The sequence below is a fragment of the Callospermophilus lateralis genome, chromosome 13, assembly GCF_048772815.1.
Source record: "Callospermophilus lateralis isolate mCalLat2 chromosome 13, mCalLat2.hap1, whole genome shotgun sequence".
NCBI classification, from domain to species: domain Eukaryota; kingdom Metazoa; phylum Chordata; class Mammalia; order Rodentia; family Sciuridae; genus Callospermophilus; species Callospermophilus lateralis.
In genome coordinates, this window is record NC_135317.1 from 8,727,995 (window position 1) to 8,748,328 (window position 20,334).

The 20,334-nt window shown below is 35.9% G+C and overlaps 1 pseudogene; it reads right to left on the reverse strand.

The window, feature by feature from the left end:
* Positions 1-207: 207 nt before the first annotated feature.
* On the reverse strand, positions 208-11,454 carry LOC143379519 (glucose-induced degradation protein 8 homolog pseudogene; annotated as a pseudogene).
* Positions 11,455-20,334: the final 8,880 nt, after the last annotated feature.

Consider the following 20,334-nt stretch of genomic DNA (forward strand, 5'->3'; position numbering starts at 1 on the left):
TTTTTGTCCAGCCCAGAGTCCTGCGAGTAGTCACCGCTAGTGGCTGTTAACCAGGGGCTGTGGCGTGGGCTGCAGGAGGAAGAACAGAACTCCCACGGGATAAATAGATACCAAGAACCTTTGGGGATACAGAGGGCTATGAGAGCTGACTTTAAGGAGAGAATAAGAGGGAGCAATTGAGTGGGACTGGAGGGGTGAACTGGAGAGCTAATGCACCCCTGGCCTGGTCTGCTTGGTGAGGTCCTGTTGCATGCGCAGCCGCCTACAGCTCATCCCGAGTCCCCAAATTGTATTGAAGAGTGATTTCTCTAGGAGCTGAGGTCCCTGTCTCACCAAAGCATCTATAAAGGAAGTTTCCTTTTAAGAATAGAGAAAGCAGAGAAGTGTGATCCTTATTAAAAACAAAGAAACAAAAAAACAAAACAGAGAAATCTTGCCTGAAATGGAGTCCATCTCAGCTTGCTCACCAGCTGCCCTATTCTCTGCTCCAGGGCTTTGTATTCGCACCTTGCTAAAATCCCCCTTTGAGAATTTTTAAAAGCAGTTGTTATTTTTAGGATGGAAACGGGCTTGTAAACCTTGACATAGCTGTTTTAATGACACTTACTTTAAAAAAGGGCATGTGTGTGTGTGTGAAAATCCAAAGTATTTTCATGGGTTTTTCTTGTGGTTTCTGTAGTTTGGTGAATTAACTGATTGTCCAGGAGTCCAAACTCTCAAGAATTTTTGTAACTCATATTAGTCCAGTAGCTTTAAAGTTATTTTAGAGGAATTAGGAGCTTTGTGTTCCTTGTGTAAAAGTGCTAAACCTGAAGAATGAGTTACAATCTTTCTGTACTTGCGTAAAGTGTTTAAATTCAGATCCTTATAATGGCTTTGTGTGTGTGTGTTGGGGGGGGGGGAGGCTGTTGTGTGTTACAGGCCCAGGACTCCAGCTGCAGCCTTAGACATGTATTCTGTGTTTGGGTATCTGAACATTATATTTTCAAGCTTTTATAAAGGTGGGTTGATAAAGTTGATGCATTTTCTTAAAATGAATTTGGCAGAGCCTAAGTGCTAAGTTTTGACAGATGAATGCGAGTGTATGTTGTTCATGCTGTATTGATTTTTAATACATTAATAAGATAATTTTTTAAAATGAGAAGATTTAGTAATGTATAAGCTTTCAATGTATATACTTTATGAATATATTGATGTGATGTCTAGCTTGTGAAAAATTACTCTCATCTTTCTTGGTCCCTTTTTATTACTATTATTCTTGAGGACAAAAATGCAATGTAAAAGATTCAATTTGATGATCTTTAATATGACCTTAGTACACGTATCTATTGGAAAAGATTTTGGTCACATTGCACAGTGTAATAGCATCATCCTGCACTTCCTTTTTCAACTGTCTTTTCAGCATAATATTTTGGTGCTTACATTCTTTGAAAAATATCTTTTATTTATTAAATCTAAAATATTTGACGGTCCATAAATTGTTACTAATAGTTTTGTCAAACAAATATTTTAAAGCTTAAATATACTTTAGGATATGTAGTACTTTGTGTAACATATAAAGGTTTAATGTAAAATATTTTCACTTTAATAATTTCTGCATTGGAGCTGGTGTTGTGACTCAGTGGTTGAGTGCTTACCTAGCACATGAGAGGCTCTGGGTAGTATCCTCAGCACCACATAAAAATAAATAAATAAAATAAAGATATTGTGTAGAACTATAACTAAAAATAAATATTAAAAAATAATTTGCATTGCATTTTCTAACTTTTCTTCTTACAATGACCCCTTAATTAGTTTATATGATTTGATAACTTGAAAGATGATTCTAGCAAACTCTCTTTTCCCTGATAATAGGAATAGTTTTCTATCAGGCTTTTAAACTAAGTCACATAAGACTATTAATCAATTTGGGGACAGATAGGGAATCAGGAACCTCAGAATGGGAAGAATTACGCTTTTATACTAAATGCAATCATTTATTACTAATCACCTAATATTTACTGTGGATTTTGACCTGGTTTGTGTCTTGACTCATTTAGAGTATTAGGACCTTAAGTACTTTTCAACCCTCTGTCTTCTTTCTGAAATTATGGGCTACAATAATAACTTTCCTTAAAATTTGCTTATCAGTATCAACTGGAATAATGAATACAGGACTATAAGCACACTGGGTACCTGGAGTATATACAGTAAGCCAACAGAAGAATGCTGGCCATTGTCTCTATCCATTGTTCCTATATCTGAGGGTAATCAAATATAGATGTTTGTTTTTTGGACTTTGATAAGAATACAAAGCCTCATGAAAAAATCATAGGTTACTTTAAAAGCTGAATTTGAACTTAAAACATGTTTACATGAGAATCAGTTTACTTATCAACATTTTCAAATCAGTGAAATTTGCATAAAATCCTAGAGTACAAGCTTTTCTTGAAAAACCTAGGTGGGTTTCCCACTTTTCACGAGGCATACTCTCTCCACTTTGCCACAAGGCTTCCACTTCCTGAATTATTTCATCATGACCTGTTTCACTTATGTGTTTCACTTCCCTTGTTCCTTCAGACATCTGCATTTGTATTTTTTTAACTCTGAAAATATCCCTTACTAAATTGAACAGTTAATTATGTGGTCCAAACTATAAGCCAAATTTTATTCTTTAAAATGTGGCAGAATGTTAATCTTATCTTCCTGCTCTTCCTCCCTGCTCTGTTCTTAGTTGCTCTCATTATATCAAAGAAGACATTTGGCATTTGTTTTTTAGGGATTGGCTAGATTAACTTAGCATAACCTGCTCTAATGACATCCATTTCCCTGCAAATTCCATGATTTTAACATTTTTTAGTGCTGCGTAATACTCCATGGTGTATAAATGCCACATTTTTTTATCCATTCATCTATTGAAGGGCATCTGGGTTGGTTCCACAGTCTAGCTATTGTGAATTGTGCTGCTATGAACATCGATGTGGCAGTATCTCTGTAGTATGCTCTTTTAAGGTCTTCAGGGAATAGTCCGAGAAGGGCAATAGCTGGGTCAAATGATGGTTCCATTCCCAGTTTTCCCAGGAATCTCCATACTGCTTTCCAAATTGGCCACACCAATTTGCAGTCCCACCAGCAATGTACAAGAGTACCTTTTTCCCCACATCCTCGCCAGCACTTGTTGTTGTTTGACTTCATAATGGCTGCCAATCTTACTGGAGTGAGATGATATCTTAGGGAGGTTTTGATTTGCATTTCTCTGACTGCTAGAGATGGTGAGCATTTTTTTATATACTTGTTGATTGATTGTACATCCTCCTCTGAGAAGTGTCTCTTCAGGTCCTTGGCCCATTTGTTTATTGGGTTATTTGTTAACTTATTGTCTAATTTTTTGAGTTCTTTGTATACTCTGGATATTAGGGCTCTATCCGAAGTGTGAGGAGTAAAAATTTGGTCCCATGATGTAGGCTCCCTATTTACCTCTCTTATTGTTTCTCTTGCTGAGAAAAAACTTTTCAGTTTAAGTAAGTCCCATTTGTTGATTCTTGTTATTAACTTTTGTGCTATGGGTGTCCTATTGAGGAATTTGGAGCCCGAAGCCACAATATATGGATCGGAGCCAACTTCTTTTTTTTATCAGACACGGAGTCTCTGATTTGATTTCAAGCTCCTTGATCCATTTTGAGTTAACATTTGTGCATGGAGAGAGAAGGGGATTCAGTTTCATTTCGTTGCATATTGATTTCCAGTTTTCCCAAAGCCATTTGATGAAGATGCTATTCTTCCTCCATTGCATGCTTTTAGCCCCTTTATCAAATATAAGATAGTTGTAACTTTGTGGATAAGTCTCTGTGTCCTCTATTCTGTACCATTGGTCCACCCGCCTGTTTTGGTACCAGTACCATGCTGTTTTTGTTACTATTGCTCTGTAATATAGTTTGAAATCTGGTGTCACCATACTGCCTGATTCTCACTTCCTGCTTAGAATTGCTTTTGCTATACTGGGTCTTTTATTTTTTCATATGAATTTCATGATTGTTTTATCTATTTCTACAAGCAATGCCTTTGGAATTTTGATTGGCATTGCATTAAACCTATTGAGAACTTTCAGTAACATCGCCATTTTGATGATGTTAACTCTGCCTATCCATGAACAGGGTATATTTTTTCATCTTCTAAGATCTTCTTCTACTTCTCTTTTTAGGGCTCTGTAGTTTTCATTGTATAAATATTTCACCTCTCTTGTTAGGTGGATTCCCAAGCATTTTATTTATTTATTTTTTTTTTTGAGGATATTGTGAATGAAGTGTTTTTTCTTATTTCCGTTTCAGAAATTTTGTCCCTGATATACAGAAATGCTTTTGATTTATGCGTGTTGATTTTATATCCTGCCACTTTGCTGAATTCATTTATTAGTTCTAGTAGTTTTTTTGTAGACCCTTTTTGGTCTTCTAGGTATAGAATCATGTCGTCCACAAATGGTGATAATTTAAGTTCTTCTTTTCCTATTTTTATGCCTTTAATTTCTTTCATCTGTCTAATTGCTCTGGCCAGTGTTTTGAGAACTTTATTGAATAGAAGTGGTGATAGAGGGCATCCCTGTCTTGTTCCAGATTTTAGAGGTAATGCCTTCAATTTTTCTCCATTCAGAATGATGCTAGCCTGAGGCTTAGCATAGATAGCTTTTACAATGTTGAGGTAAGTTCCTGTTATCCCTAGTTTTTCTAATGTTTTGAACATAAAGGGATGCTGTAGTTTGTCGAATGCTTAAAGGGAAATTGCATGGAAATGTAAGGAGACTCTCATTGTTATACAAAATTACATATAAGAGATTTTGAGGGGAATGGGAAAGTAAACAAGGAGAGAAATGAATTACAGTAGATGGGGTAGAGAGAGAAGATGGGAGGGGAGGGGAGGGGGGATAGTAGAGGATAGGAAAGGTAGCAGAATACAACAGTCACTAATATGGCATTATGTAAAAATGTGGATGTGTAACCCATGTGATTCTGCAATCTGTATTCGGGGTAAAAATGGAAGTTCATAACCCACTTGAATCTAATGTATGAAATATGATATGCCAAGAGCTCTGTAATGTTTTGAACAACCAATAATAATAATAAAAAAATCAGCAAGTCCCATCTTCCTCTTTAAAACCTTTAAACTGAGAAATATGCTTAAGAGGCACAGATTATTTTTATTGTTTCTTTCTTTCAGTCACCTCTTGGGGAGGATTTCATGAGGATTTCATAAGTATTTGAAAGCAAGTAAGAGAACAAAAGACAAAAGGAGGAAATCATACAGGAAGATAAACAATATGAGAAAAGGGAGGGAGAGAGGTTGAGGGAAAAAACATTCCAGAGCGTATTCAATTATCCAGCTGGCTCCTTTTAATTTGTTTTTTTTTTTTTGTAAAACAAAACCAAGTCTTTTTTTTTCCTCCCTCTTAGGAAAAAAGTGAATGTGTGACTAGCAATTTCAGTGAACAAGTCCTTTATGTGGATCCCATGATTACAGAAATAAGGGAATTCCTTTTCCTGGGAGAGCACAGTGCAGGGATTGCGAGAAGGAAAATACAGAGTCCCTGGAGACAAGACATAGCCTGCCAAAGTCACTGTTTACCAGCAATCCCATTGTGTACCTTCCTGACCTCCACATGGGATATAAACCCCAGATTTCAAATTTTCTCCCTGGGGAACAACACCTTAGCAATAGCGATGAACAGGACTCCTCAACCACTACACAAGTTGATTCCTTGGACCTGGAAAGGAATATGAGGTTAAAAAAAATCCTAACTTTGGTTTTTCTGTGTCAAGTATGAACTCACTGAGCAACACGCTGCTTCTGGAAGAATTAAGCCTCATTTTAAATCAGGGAGAATGCAGCAGTCCTCCTGACATTCAAAACCCAGCTGAGGGGGAAACCAGCATGTTTTTGGAAAACGAGTCACCCAGTGATCTTGTTCTGGAACAGACCCTGCTGCCTGATTATTTTATTTCCTGTTTGGGGATCATGGATGAGGAGGAGTTGCCATCTATCAACTCTTATTTTGCTGCAAAATATCTTGGAAAATCACATCAATAGGATTTCATTCTTGGAAAAGAAAGTGGGGTGGTCAGAATCCAGGTGGGAAACCTGTCCTGCAGTGGAAATTTGGAGTATTCCCTCGGCTGAAATTTAATTCTTTCTCAAAGGCACAAAGGTAGTACCTGCCTGATGGCCACAAAAAAGCAGCATTATTAGGAATATCACTGTGGGTTATTTTTTAAAATATCAACTATTTCCTCTTTATATTTTCCTTCAGTGAAAGGTGTAGAACACCTCTTTTGTAAGAAGAAAGGATAAATAATACAAAAGATGTGGTAGTGAAATAAATCCAGGAAAACAGTTCTCTAAGATTAAAACATTATTCACTTGCCAGGGGAAAAGCAAGTTTAGTTTTCAATTGATCACTTAAAATTCTCTTAAGTTTATATAGATATAGCTCCACACAACAAAATTAATAAAACAAAAGAAACAGAAAAAAAATAAAATGTGGAGGAAAATAATCCTATATTACAATTTACAAAGCACTTCCTCAAAACACTTAGGGGATACTTATATCAACTCTAAATATTTGCTTGGTCATGATTTATTATTTCATTTAACAGCTATAACATTTACTCCTACTTTTATACTAACACTTAAATTACTGATCTAATAATTTAAAAGTTTTCTTAAATTTTTAAATTTTCTATAATGCTTCTTTTTTAAAGATGGAGAAAATTACTCTGGAATGATTATCTTCTGAGACAGGAGGATTGCTAGTTGAAGTCCTGTAGCTCCAAGTCCAGCATCGGGAGCACATTACACCACAATGTTCTCTCCAAATGGCTTGCATAGCTCGGCCCCTATGGCTTTGCTGGTTGCAGCCTACATAGCCTCTCACTTAGTTTGTGTCTGCTGGATTTTCTCAGCTTTCCTAGGCAGATGTTCCATGTTTCTGGCATATCTTAATCTTGGTAGTCTCCACTGCAGCTTTGTTTTTCTTCTCACATCTTCACACATTGCCCTTGCAGTGGTGACCCATTAAGACTCTGCCTTTGCTGTACTTTGCCTGGCCTCTAATGTCTTCCTTTGAAATCTCAGTGAAAGCCTCCATGACCTCCTAACTTCAGCATCCTACATTCCTGCAGAGCCAGGGCCACATGATTGACACCAAGGTCTACCACCATCTGGAGCAGTAGTGAAGCCTCCTGGGACCATGGCTGCAACAGTCTTTGAGTGCATGTGTGGCTGAACAAGGCATAACAACTTCCTAGGTCCCCCCTGTGTACACCAGGTTCCCACATTGTGTCTTCTCAAAGAAATTTTTACTTTTACCCCTTAAGCATGAGATGCCCTCAAGCCATCTTTCCAATTGTTTCTGGGTGGAATAATTAGCATTTTCTAGTGTGTATTCTGTTTAACAACCATATTTCCTTTAACAACCACACTTTCTTAGTGCCAGTTTTCCTCCCAATTTTCTGGCCAAACTGCAAGTTTTTCAAATCTTTCTTCCTACTTTCTGCTCCTGATTATCACAACAAATTTGGTCTGCAGTATCCATGCCACCACCTGAGTGACACCACTGAGGAAGTACACTAAACATTTCCAATAAAACTGAATTTATTCACTTTACCTTTTCTTTCATTTTTAATTTTACCTATTTTATATATTTTGCAACAGTTTTGGACTTTTACATTTTTTTGGTGGATTTGTCTTCATTGCATATAGTGACCCATTTTACTGCTAATAAATATTTTTCTTAAAACATATCTTGTCCAATATTAATCTAGACACACCACTTTCTTTCATTAGTATTTCGACGGTAAATACTAATATATTAACATCCTTGTATCTCCCTTTCTCCTATCCTCTTATTTTATTTCCAGTATTACTCTGTCTGTAGGTTTATATGTGTATCTCTCATAAATCACCTATGGTTACTAATTTCTGGTTTCCCCCCTCTGTTGATGAGTTGGTGTTAAAAGCTCCTCATCATCATTTTTCATTCTGATGTTTTACAGCCCCCCTCCCACACCAGGGATTTTGTTTTAGTAATAATATTTGAACTTCCTAAATTTGAGTGTTTATACCTCGAACTTATTTGGGAAAACTCAGCCATCATTGATGGCTTTTTTTCCATTCTCTAGTCTCTCTCCTCTCAAACTTAGATGAAATATGTGCTTGACTTACTCAGTCAGGAAAAGAGAGTTAAAGCCAGGCAATTTGACAAAAGGAATTCAATACAGGGAACTAGTTACAAATGTTTTGGTGAATCTAAAAGCCAAATAGGAGATAATGAGACAAGTTAAAATTTAGAAATAGCAAAAAACTATTGGCTTTCCTAGGACTACAGAGAAACAACAAGAAAATAGCCTGACCAGAACTTTGAAGTGGAGGGTATCTAAAAACACTATGCTTCTGTCCTATAAGAAGAGGTATGAAAGAGGAAACACAGTCATTGATGTAGACACTACCACAAAACTCAGAGAAAAGAGAGGAGAAACATCCTGGTATCTCCCTTTCTCCTATCCTCTAGTTTCTGAAGCCAGTAGGGCAACAAGTATGGAGAATATAGTTTCAAGATGTCAGCCTCAAAGATTCAGGTCACAAATAATCATGAATCAGTCTGTGAGCAAGCTAGTCATTTAATTCTCTCCATATCTTTTAACTTGGCTTTTATATTTTCTATTGTCTTGTCCCCTTATATTGTATTCTGGGTATTTTTTTTGTTTTGGTAAAATAAATACTGAATAAAACATATCCTTCTAACCATTTTTGTGTGCAGTTCACTGATAATTAAGTTCACTGAGCCCCTACAACTATAATCCCATTTCCCTTCCTCCTACAGTTCTACTTTCTACCTTTGCATTTGACTATTCAAGACACCTCATTTCTCTTTTGTTACTGGATTATTTCACTTAGCATTTTTCATAGACTCATCCATGTTGTAGTATGAATTGAAATTTCTTTCCTTTTTAAGGTTGAAGAATATTTCACTATTCAGATATAACACATTTTGTTTATGTCTTTATCCATCAATGGACACATATGTCATTTCACTGCTGTAAACATGGAGGTACAAGTGTCTGTTTGAGTTCATGTTTTTTTTTTTTTTTAATTTTTTAGAGGTATCTTGGAGAAACAGAATTGCTCGGTCATATGATAGATAGTTCTGCTCAATTGTTTAAGGAACTACCATACCATTTTCTACATGTAACACAGCTATCCCACTCCTGAGTATTTATGATAAGAAATAAAATCAGCATACTATATTGATACAGCCACAATTACAGCAACACAACTCATAATAGCCAAGTTATGGAAACAGCCCAGGTGTCCATTGACAAAGCAATGGATACAGAAAATGTAGCATATACACAATGGAGTTTTACTCAGCCATTAAGAAGAAAGAAATTATGGCATTTGCTGGTAAATGGATGGAACTTAAAAGCGTAGTACGAGATGAAATAATTCCAACTCAATAAATTAAGGGTTAAATATTTTCCCTCATATGCAGAAGCTAGACCAAAATAAGGAAAAAAAAGGGAAGGGGAATACCATGAAAATAGAAAAGAGATCAGTGGAGTGCAGGGAGGGAGTACAGAAAGTCACTGAAGTGGAGGGAGGAGGCATGGGAAAGGGAGGAATGGTGGAATGGAGTTGACCAAACTATGCTATATGCATATGTGAATACACCACAGTGAGTTTCACCCTTATGTGTAATCTATAAACCATTAATTTAAAAAGAATTTTAAATAAATTAAAGGCCAGTAAAAGGTAATGAATGGGAATGGTAGGAAGGGAGGACAAGGGGAAGAATGGGGGATGGAACTGCAGCAAATTGTATTCCAGTCTTATATGATTATAACAATATGAATCCCAATATTATGTATAACTATAACTAACTAATAAAAAATCTTGAGATTTTGATAGCAATTGCATTGAATTTGTAGATCACGTTTGGCAATATTGAAATCTTACCAGTATTAAATCCTTCAATTTATGAACATGGGATGTTTTTCCATTTATTTTTGTGTTCTTTAAATTCAATAAATAATCTTTTACAGTTTTCAGTGTATAAGTCTCTCACATCCTCAATTTAGTTTATACCCAAGTATTTTATTCTCTTTGTTGTTACTGTAAATAGAATTGTTTTCTTAATTTCTTGTTTCTTTTTAGATTTCTCATTGTTAGTGTATGAAAGACGACTGATTTTTTAGGATTTATAAATTTATATATATTTTTTCCTAGAGAAGACAAAAACAAAAACAAATGAAAAGCATGGTGTGAGAAAAAACTGGAAGATGAAAGCCTGTCAAGACTTAGAAAAATTAACAAAGGAATTGTCTGCCTACAAGCCAGCAGAAAGTAAGAGTGATGGGTGCTCTTCTTGTCCCTCCAGTGAGGCCTGGTTATAACAGCAGCCCTAGGAACCCAGCCCCTATGTCAGCCAGACACAGGAGCTCCTGGAATGTGACCCAAGGTGTGGAATTTCTCAGGACACACCAAGTGCACAGCCTGACAGCCTTCCTAGAAGGTGCCCTTCATTGTGGGGCTTCCAGAATTTAAAAGGGCCATTTTCCTTTTAAGAAAGATGCTGAGTCAAAAAAACAAAAACAAAAAACAAAACAAAACAAACAAACAAACAAAAAACCAACCACACAAAAAACACACAAATCTATAAGAGGGGAAAATATTCCTGCTGCAGTGAAAATCTTTGGTCCCTGCGGCAGGAAGGTGAGTCCAGTGTGCGGGACAGTGTGGAGTTGGCTTGCAAGGCTCTCCTTGGGCTCCTGGATCACACCTTTGCTAAAGTCTGTCATTTTGGGATATTTTACTTTCTTCTGGTCCAGCACGTTCTGAGCCTAACATAACAAGTTTCTGTAATTTTGTCATCTTGGGTGTTGACTCGCGATTTTCATAATGTAGAACAGCTTGGTTAACCTCACTCCAAACCTTTTGCTTTTGCATCCTGTGAAGGAGGTCTCCGAAGCATGACTCCTCAGGGCTATAGAGGGCCACCAGGGCCAGCGTGCGCTCCATCTCTTTGAGGCACTCTGCTCTCTTAGCCCTGCTCTCCTCCTCTAGCACCACCAAGATCTGTCGCTGGCGGATCAGCTAAATTAAGTAGTGCTGTTGCTGCAGATGAAAGTAAAGGTGCTGGTTTGTGTCCAAGAGCTCCGGACAGGGACTGTTAATCAATGCGGTGGCCTCCAAAACCTAAGCCTTCAGAATCATCTCCTGAATCTTGCTTCTCTCATTAAAAGTATCCGGATCCATGCTGAGTTCAATTCCAGATTCCATGGGACAGTTCTCTGCTGCTTCCTTAAAGCCTTCTGTGACCAAATAGTTAATGATTAGGCGATTCACGTGTTTCCACTGGGCGCGTCGGTTGCTGAGCGTTTCCATCCACTCATCTTTCTTGATTTCATCAGGCTTTTCTGCATAACTCATTCTGGTTTATTTCTTTGGTATCCAGCCCTCTGGGAAACCAGTTTGGGCTATGGCCACAGCGCCTCAGCTACCACTCACAAGGCCACGGAGGGGCAGTTGCGGCAATCGCCCAGCAGAGGGAGGTGGAGGCCAAGAAAGAGGCGGAGGAGAGGCAGGGAACCAATGTAACTGATTTTTGCTTGCTGGTTTTATTTCCTGAAACTTTGCTCAATTCATTCTGACATCCACCCCCCCCCCACACACACACACATTTTGTAGATGGGGATGGAATAGCTCGGACATGCATGCGCGCGTGGTGCGCGCTTTAGGGTTTTCTACATATAAAAAAGTTATACATAAACAGTGGTAATTTTATTTCCTTCTAGCCTTTTATTTATTTGTTTGTTTTATTTATTTTGCCTGATTGCTGTAATATGTAATATTACAGTAATATTTTAATATGTTAATATGTTAAGCAGAAGTGAAAGTGTGCATCCTTGTAGTCCTCCTCCTATTAGGGGAGAAGTTTTCAGTATTTCCACCCAGTATGATTAAAGCTATGGGCTTTTCACATATGCCTTTATTATGTTGAGGTAATTTTCATCTGTGTGTAGTATGTAGAGTGTTTTTTTTTTTTAGACAGCATTGAACTTTTTCAAATGCTTTTTCTGTATCAATTTTTAAAATATTAGTTGTATGTAATAGTGGGTTCATTTTGACACATCCATACATGTATACAATATAATTTACTCCATTTCAATTCCTAGCATTTCCCTTTCCTTTCCCTCCTTTCTCCACCAACCCCTTCCTCTATTCTATTGATATTTCTTCCATTAATTTATTGTTTTTAAATTGTTGAAGTATAGACATACAAAAAATGGAGTTTATTTTTAAATATTCACACATGCCTATAGCATAGTTTGATCAATTTTATTCTACACTTCCTCCCCTTTCCCATCCTTCCTTCCTCCCCGTGGATTCCCAACCTTCATTCTAGTTTTCTCTCTTTTATTTTCATGAGATCTCCTCCCTCCCCCTTTTTAGTTCCTTATATCTCTTTAGCTTCTACATATAGGATAAAATACATTTGACCCTTGGCTTTCTGAGTCTGGCTTATTTCACTTAGAATAATGTTTTCTGTTCCATCCATTTACAAGCAAATGATTCAATTTAATTCTTTATTGCTGAGTCAAATACCATTTCATCAATTTAAATGACCATGTGTTTATGTTTTCTTTATTCTGTTAATATGATGTTTTTCATTGGTTGATTTTCACATGTTGAACTATCCTTGTATATCAGAAGCATATCACCTATGGCATATGGTAATTTTAATGTGCTTTTAAAAATCAGATTCCTACTGTTTCATTGAGGATTTTTGCAACAGTGTCCATTGGGATATTGGTTTGCCATTTTCTTCCTTTTCTTTCTTTCTTTCTTTCTTTCTTTCTTTCTTTCTTTCTTTCTTTCTTTCTTTCTTTCTTTTTCTTTCTTTTCTTCTTTTTTTTTCTTCTTCTCCTTCTCCTTCTCCTTCTGTGTGTGTATTTGACTTTGGTGTTATGCTAATGGTAATGCAGGCTTCACCAATGATTTAGTAAATGTTCCTTCTTGTTAAAATTTTTGAGAACATTTGTGAAGGATTGGTGTTAATTCTTTAAATATTTGGTAGTAATTCACCAGTAAAGTGATCTAGTCCAGAAGGTTTTTATTGTTGCTGCTGAGAGATTTTCGGTTACTGATTCATGTCCTTACTGTTTTAGGTCTACTAAGATTTTTCTGATTCTTCATGTTTCATTCTTGTTAGTTTTTACATTTCTATGTATTTGTCCATATTATCTAGTTTATCCAATTTTTGGTGTATGATTGTTCATAATACTCTCTTGTGATCCTTCTTCTTTCTCTGAAATGAGTAATAATTTCTTCTTTGTATTTCCAGGTTTAGTTATTTCTTCTATATTTCTCTCAGTAAATTTACCTAAAAATTTGTTAATATTGTTTAATTTATTTTTTTCAAGAGTTGACTCTTGGTTATTGATTTCTCTCTTTCTTTTTTTCTATATTTTATTTATTTCCACTTTCATCTTTATTTTTTTCCTTTTGGTGCCTTTGGGCTTATGTTTCTCTTTTTATAATTCCTTTAGTAGTAAAGCTATGTTACTGATTTGCTATTTTCCCTCCTTTTAAAAATTTACTGTTGATAGCTACAAGTTTCTCTCAAAACTGTTTTTGCCTCATCCTGTAAGTTTTTTTATGTTGTATTTTCATTGTCCAAATACATTTTCTATTTTTTTTGTATGTGACTTATTGGTTGTTTTATCATATACTATTTAAATCTTACATTTTTGTAGATTTTCAGTATTTCTTTTTGAGACAGAGAGAGAGAGAGAGAGAGAGAGAGAGAGAGAGAGAGAGAGAGAGAGAGAGAATTTTTTAATATTTTTTTTTTTTGGTTTTTGGTGGACACAACATCTTTATTTTATTTTTACGTGGTGCTGAGGATCGAACCCAGTGCCCAGCACATGCCAGGTGAGCTCACTTCCTCTTGAGCCACATCCCCAGTCCTGATTGCCAGTATTTCTAATGTCAACTCCTAGTTGCATTCCATTTTGATCAGAAAAGATACTTTCCATATTTTCAGTCTTTTTTTAAAAAAAGTCTCAGGGAATGCTTTGCAGCCTCACATATGGTTTGTCCTAAAGAATGTTCCTTATGCAATTGAGAAAAATGTATATTCTGTTTGTTTGGGTGTTATTGCACAACAGTCATTTTTTCCTTTTAGTTTAGTTAAATGTTCATATATATTGGAGCACTAATGTTTGATGCATATATGTTTATAATTGTCATATCTTTTGGAAAATTCACAATTTAATCATTATATGATGTCCTTTGTATCTTACTAATAGTTTTTGGATTATGGTCTATTTTGTCTGATATTAGTATAGCTACCCCTACTCCATTTTTGCTGCTATTTGTATGGAATATCTTTTTGTGTCCTTTATCTTTCAACCTATTCTTGCCCTTAAATCTAAAATATGTGTCTTGTAGATAGCATATAGTTGGATCAAGTTTTTTCCTCATTCTGCCAATCTCTGTCTTTATTTGGAGAATTTAATCCATTTACAATTAAAATACTGATAGAGAAGAACTTACTATTGCCTTTAAGAATGTTTTCCATATCGGTTATAGCTTTTTTATCACTCGTTTCTTCCAGTTCCATCATGTTTTACGTTTAGTGTTTTTGCAGTGACATGTTTGGGTTTCATTCTCCGTGTGTGTGCATGTGCTTGTGCATGTGTGTGTGTATTTTTTAATATATATTTTCTTTGCTGTTATCATGGAGATTAAAAATAGCATCCTAAAATTTCAGAAAATTATTTTAAGCTGGTACTAACTTAATTACATATAACACTTTCATTTTCTAGCTTTATTCTCAAACTTTAAGTTATGGGTATCACAAATTTTATCTTTATATATTGTGTAGTTATTAACATAGATTTAAAAGTATATATATGCATTTTATGTTTCAAATCCTATGGAAGATTTTAAAAAGTGCAGTTACAAACTAAAATAACAAAAAAGGCTGATTTATATATTTGTCCATATAATTATTACTTTTATTGGTCAACTTTGCATTTTTATTTCAAGTTACTGCCTAGCACCTTTTTATATTTCTACCTAACAGGCTTCCTTTATAATTTCTTATAGGAAAGATAAAATGGTAATGAACTTCCCCCATTTTTGTATATCTGACAATGTTTTAATTTCTTCCTCATTTTTGAAAGATTTGCCAGGTACAGAATTTGCCAGGTTTTGCCAGGTACAGAATTCTCGGTTAACAGGTTTTCTTCCGGTACATCAAATACATTATCACATTGTCTCTGGCTTCCAAGATTTCTTCTTATTATTAGAGAAATCTATTGATAAAATTATTAGGAGTCCTTTGTATGTAATGAATTGTTTTTCTCTTGCTACTTTTGGATTCCCTCTTTGTCTTTTGAAGCTTTGATAAAAGTGTGTCTTGATATATGAGTTTCTTTGGGTTTAACATGCACTTTATTGAGCCCTTGAATTTACACCCCCCCCCACACACACACACTTGATCACTGTCCCCCTTGCTCATGCAAGGTTAGCTCCCTGCAAGGTTCATCCTGGGATCACCACTCCTCAATCCTGCGGAAGTGTTCTGGGGGCTGTAACCTTGAACTTTCCCAGAGCGTGGACACATTCTCTCTTTCCTTGCTGCCCGCCCTCCTGTGCCATCCTCCCCGCCTTTTTTAAAAAAGCATTTCACCATCAAACACCACCCCAATCCAACCCACACTGAACCTTCGTGCACCCCCAAGCCCCCAACAACAGCAACAACAACAACTGCAAAACAGAAAACAAATCCCCAAACCCAGGCATAAAGCAGCTTACAAGAGCAGCAGTGGCATGGTGAGCATGGCCAGTGTGCTCCAACTGCAAAAGGGTTAAAAGTGTAGATTGGATTTCACCCGGGAAATCTAGCAGGCTGCAAGAACTTGAATCTTTCCCTATTTAAGGAGGACTGGGTTTGTTGTGAAGTTCTGGTGATCCAGCGCAGAGTCTGGTCCTGATCCATCGCTTCACGGGACCAGATGAAAAAAAATCTGGAAGATTTTCTTGGTCATCTTTGGGAAAGTGCATTTGAAGATGTTCTTCCTCACCTGCTTCCTGACATGGACCTAGTGGGGTTGGCCCTGGCCAGAGAGGCAGCTCCTGGTGGCAACTGGTGCTGCCTGCCTGCTGCTACCTGGAGGACTTCTTGGTGTGGCAGTGGTGATCTTGGCCTAGGGGGACAGGGCTGTGCCCCCGCCCACACCCCCAGGTGATGGCAGCAGCTGGCAGGTGGTTGTTGGTGCTGAGCTTCTTGGGGCTGCTGAGGTTCGCGCACCCAGTGCAGCTTGGGCACAGCATCCTGGTGCTGCTAGTTGCCAGGTTGGTCTGGTGGGTCTCCTTCGCCAGCCTAGGGGCGCTGCCCACAGGCAGCTGCTCTCCTGCATGGTCAGGGCGTCAGATGCCTGCTGGTCCTGGGTTGGGATCACTTCTATCACCTCAGGGAAGCCGCTCATCATCCTTGGTTGTCCCAGTACCTTGAAAGAAAAAGTGCCTGTTATGAGCCCCCAGAGGAGGTCCAGCTATGCATCCCTAGGAGAAATGACAGCGGGTGACTATGGCAGTGGCAAAATGTCCAGGAGACCTTCATTGCCTCGTAATTCCAGTGAACAGACGATTCTTTGGGATTGGGACTTGAAGCAGTGGTGTAATCCTCATTACCAGAATTCCAGAGGTGGAAATGGAGTTGATCTTTCAGTACTAAATGAAGCTCTCAATATGGTGCCAGATCTTCTGAGTGACCCAAGCCCTTCCTCCACAATTCATTTCTTCCCTAGGAAGTATGAGTAGCTTGATGAGTTCATTCTTTGGATCTTGTAGGCCAAAGATTACTCCTCTCACACCATTTCCTGGATTTTACCCCTGCTCTGAGATAGAGAATCCAACTGATAAAAGAGAAAACTTTATCAAGGATCAAAGGAGAAAACTTCACAAGGTTAAAATACAACTTTATCCCTATTGATAACATTTAATGACATTTTCAGATTAAAATTCCTTCTTTTTGGTGGGTGGGGGTTGAACTCAGGGGCACTCAACCACTAAGCCATATCCCCAGCCATATTTTGTGTTTTATTTAGAGACAGGGTCTTTTTTTCTATGGTCTTTTTTTTTCTATCTTGGGAATAAAATAGCTCCACATGAAATAAATTTAAAAAGATGAGTCTTCATTTTTAAAATGTAGCTTTGTAAGAAGCTTTTCAAAAATATGGCAAATACATATATCAAAATACATTGAATATATATGTTAAAATAATTCTTTAGCCTACATGATCATATAATTAGTAACTTAATTATGTTTTTAATTTTATGGGCCAGATAATTGTTTTTTATTCCATGAATGCTAAATGATTAGACAAAATATATGAACATTCAATTGTTATGTAGAATGCAATTTACTATAGTATTTAAGCAACTCGTTGTTCACTAACTGTGACATTTAGAATTGTGTAACTTCTAAATTAAAGATTTTTAAATTGAAGAAATTCAGTAGTTAGAATTTCTTTAACATATGATTTGGAAGAAATAATTTCATTGGCTTCATTTAATCTAATTGTTCTGAGTTTTTTTTTTTAATGGTATTTGATTAGGTGTATTCTTTTTCAAAAATGCCTGTGTTTTTTGTCACTGTATGGTCATTGTTTTATAATATAGAGATACACTGCTTTGAGTATTTGTGATTGAAAACTATAGAGAAAATAACATTTAATTTTTAGTGTCTAGATTCGTATATTTTCTGATCATTTTATAGTCAATAATTTTTTTAAAAAACTACTTTTATTTTATTTATTTATTTTTTATGTGGTGCTGAGTATCATACCCAGCTTCTCACATATGTAAGGCAAGCACTCTACCATGGAGCTACAGACCCAGTGCCAGAACTGATTACTTCTTCATCTTGTCTACCATGGCACATTATGGATATTTATATGATCATTTTTCATTATATGTTTTAGCTGCATGATTTTTAGCCTGTCTGCAAGTTGCTTATCTTTGTATCCATACAAGATATTGAAATACTGACATGGCTCCTGCAGCCTCAAAGCCAGGTTTCTTGGTCGCTCCCAAGAAGCAGCAGTGAAGCAGTGGAGTGGCCAAGTGGCACTCCTAGTGATTTCCAGCATTGGTGGCAAGCAGGTGGAGCCTGCCATTCAGATGTGGTAGGACTGAGGTGCCTTGCGCCAGTGTCAAGATGAGCTGGGGCAAGTCAATCTGTCATCCCACAGCAGCCTGGCCTGCATATGATATGATGTTTATTTTATTTTAAAATTTTATATTCTTTTCAGTTCTTCCTAATCCTTATTTTTTCTCCCTTACATTAAAAAAATGCTTTTTTGAAGAACCATATTTATTCACTTATTCAACAGCTGTAAATTTAATATCAACTCTATCAGGCACAGAGGTAGCCATTTTCAGACTTGAAAGTGAACATGATACATAAGGGCTCTACTATTAGAAGTAATAGATAAGCATTGCTTATTTAGCTAATATTTACTCATTGTCTATCATGTGCTAGCCATTATTGTGGAAATTGTGGATAAGTTACTAAAAATAACAAAGTCCATGTCCTCATGTAAGTTATATTCTAATGAAAGAATACCAGAGTAAGGGGGTTAGGATATTAGATGTTGATATTATTGACAATGATGTTAATTAATGAACACACTGACCATGTTATTTTAAGTAATTAGTTAGTTAATAAATAATCATTTTAACTCTCTTCCAGGTGCTAGGTGTATGGTAATGATGTCAGATAGCCGTACAGTCTACTATTGGAGTGCAGAATTAGAGCATGAAATTCAAAAGCGTGGAGAGTGGTCACATTTGGAGAAAATGGTATATAAACTGGGACCTTTAAGTTAAGTAGGTGTTAGAATATAGCAAAGAAGTCAAAGGAGAGTAGTGTATGGTATATAAATATAAATATAAAATAAATATAAATATAAATATAGTAAAGACCCTCAAGCAGGAAGGAAAGAACCTGATGAATCCAGAGTAGCTGGACCATATGCATGAGAGCTGAGGCATCAACTTATGAAGCTGTAAAATTAAGCAGTGGATATATTTTAAGGGACCTGGTAGGATATATTAATAAACTTTCATCCTAAAAGCAGTGAGAGTACCCATTATGAGATTTTACGTATAAAAGTGACATAAAATGTTATCACTTATAATGTATAGGATTTGCAAAAATTATGAAATATAATTTTATCATATGTAAAGTTATGCTAAAGTTCTTTGATTCATTATAATATCTGAATATAAAGAAGTAATAAATAAAATGATATAAATGTGTCTCTTTAATCTGAAAAAAATCAATACCAGTTAATATGAACCCATATAAATATAGAAATAAATCTCTGCTTGCAAAGCATTATTAAGCTTATATTAACCTGTGTGCAAAGAAGAAATTAATTTTTTCTTTGTGTACAACATTTGGCTACTCTTGTATATTTTCTATCATATCAGTGATATTATCAGATAATATCCCAAGAGCTTATGTGACATTTAATATCTCCCCTCAAGTGCACATGAAACTGTACTTTTTCTCTCCAGTGATTTAAACCTTTGAGGTATTTCCATTAATTGGAAAAACATTCATATCTGACAACTTGTATCCTTCTGATACATGGAAAATCACTGAAACTATTGGAAAATAAAATTATGGAAAAAATTTAAAGTATTGAATAAGAAAAATGGCCCAAAAGTGGCAGTCAAAATTTCTGGATCCAATTCATGTAAGTAAATTTTGGTTTTCCCCCCCAAATAACTTTAATGTTCTCTGTTTTAAACATTCAAAATTTCTGCAAATAGCTATTCATCACAATGCCATCCTAAAATAGATTACAATTTGAAAAAAATATTTAAAAGCCCACTTATTTGATTTTCCTGATATATATATACTTCACCTATATAATAAGGTACAATAAGTACTTAATAAATAAATGAACAAATGCATAATTTTAATCACATGCATGTCAAATTGAGCACTAATATCCAGGATATATAAGAACTCAACACGAAGAATGTGACTCTGTATAATCAGAGATATGAAAAATTGTACTCTATATGTGTAATATAAATTGTAATGAATTATGTTGTCATATATAACAAATTAAATTAAAAATGATATAAAAGAAAAATAATTTAAAAAACTTAACACCAAAAAAATACCCAATCAATAAATGGGCTAAGGAACTGAACAAACACTTCTCAGAAGAAGATATACAATCAACAAATAAATGAAAAAATGTTCAATATACAGAAATT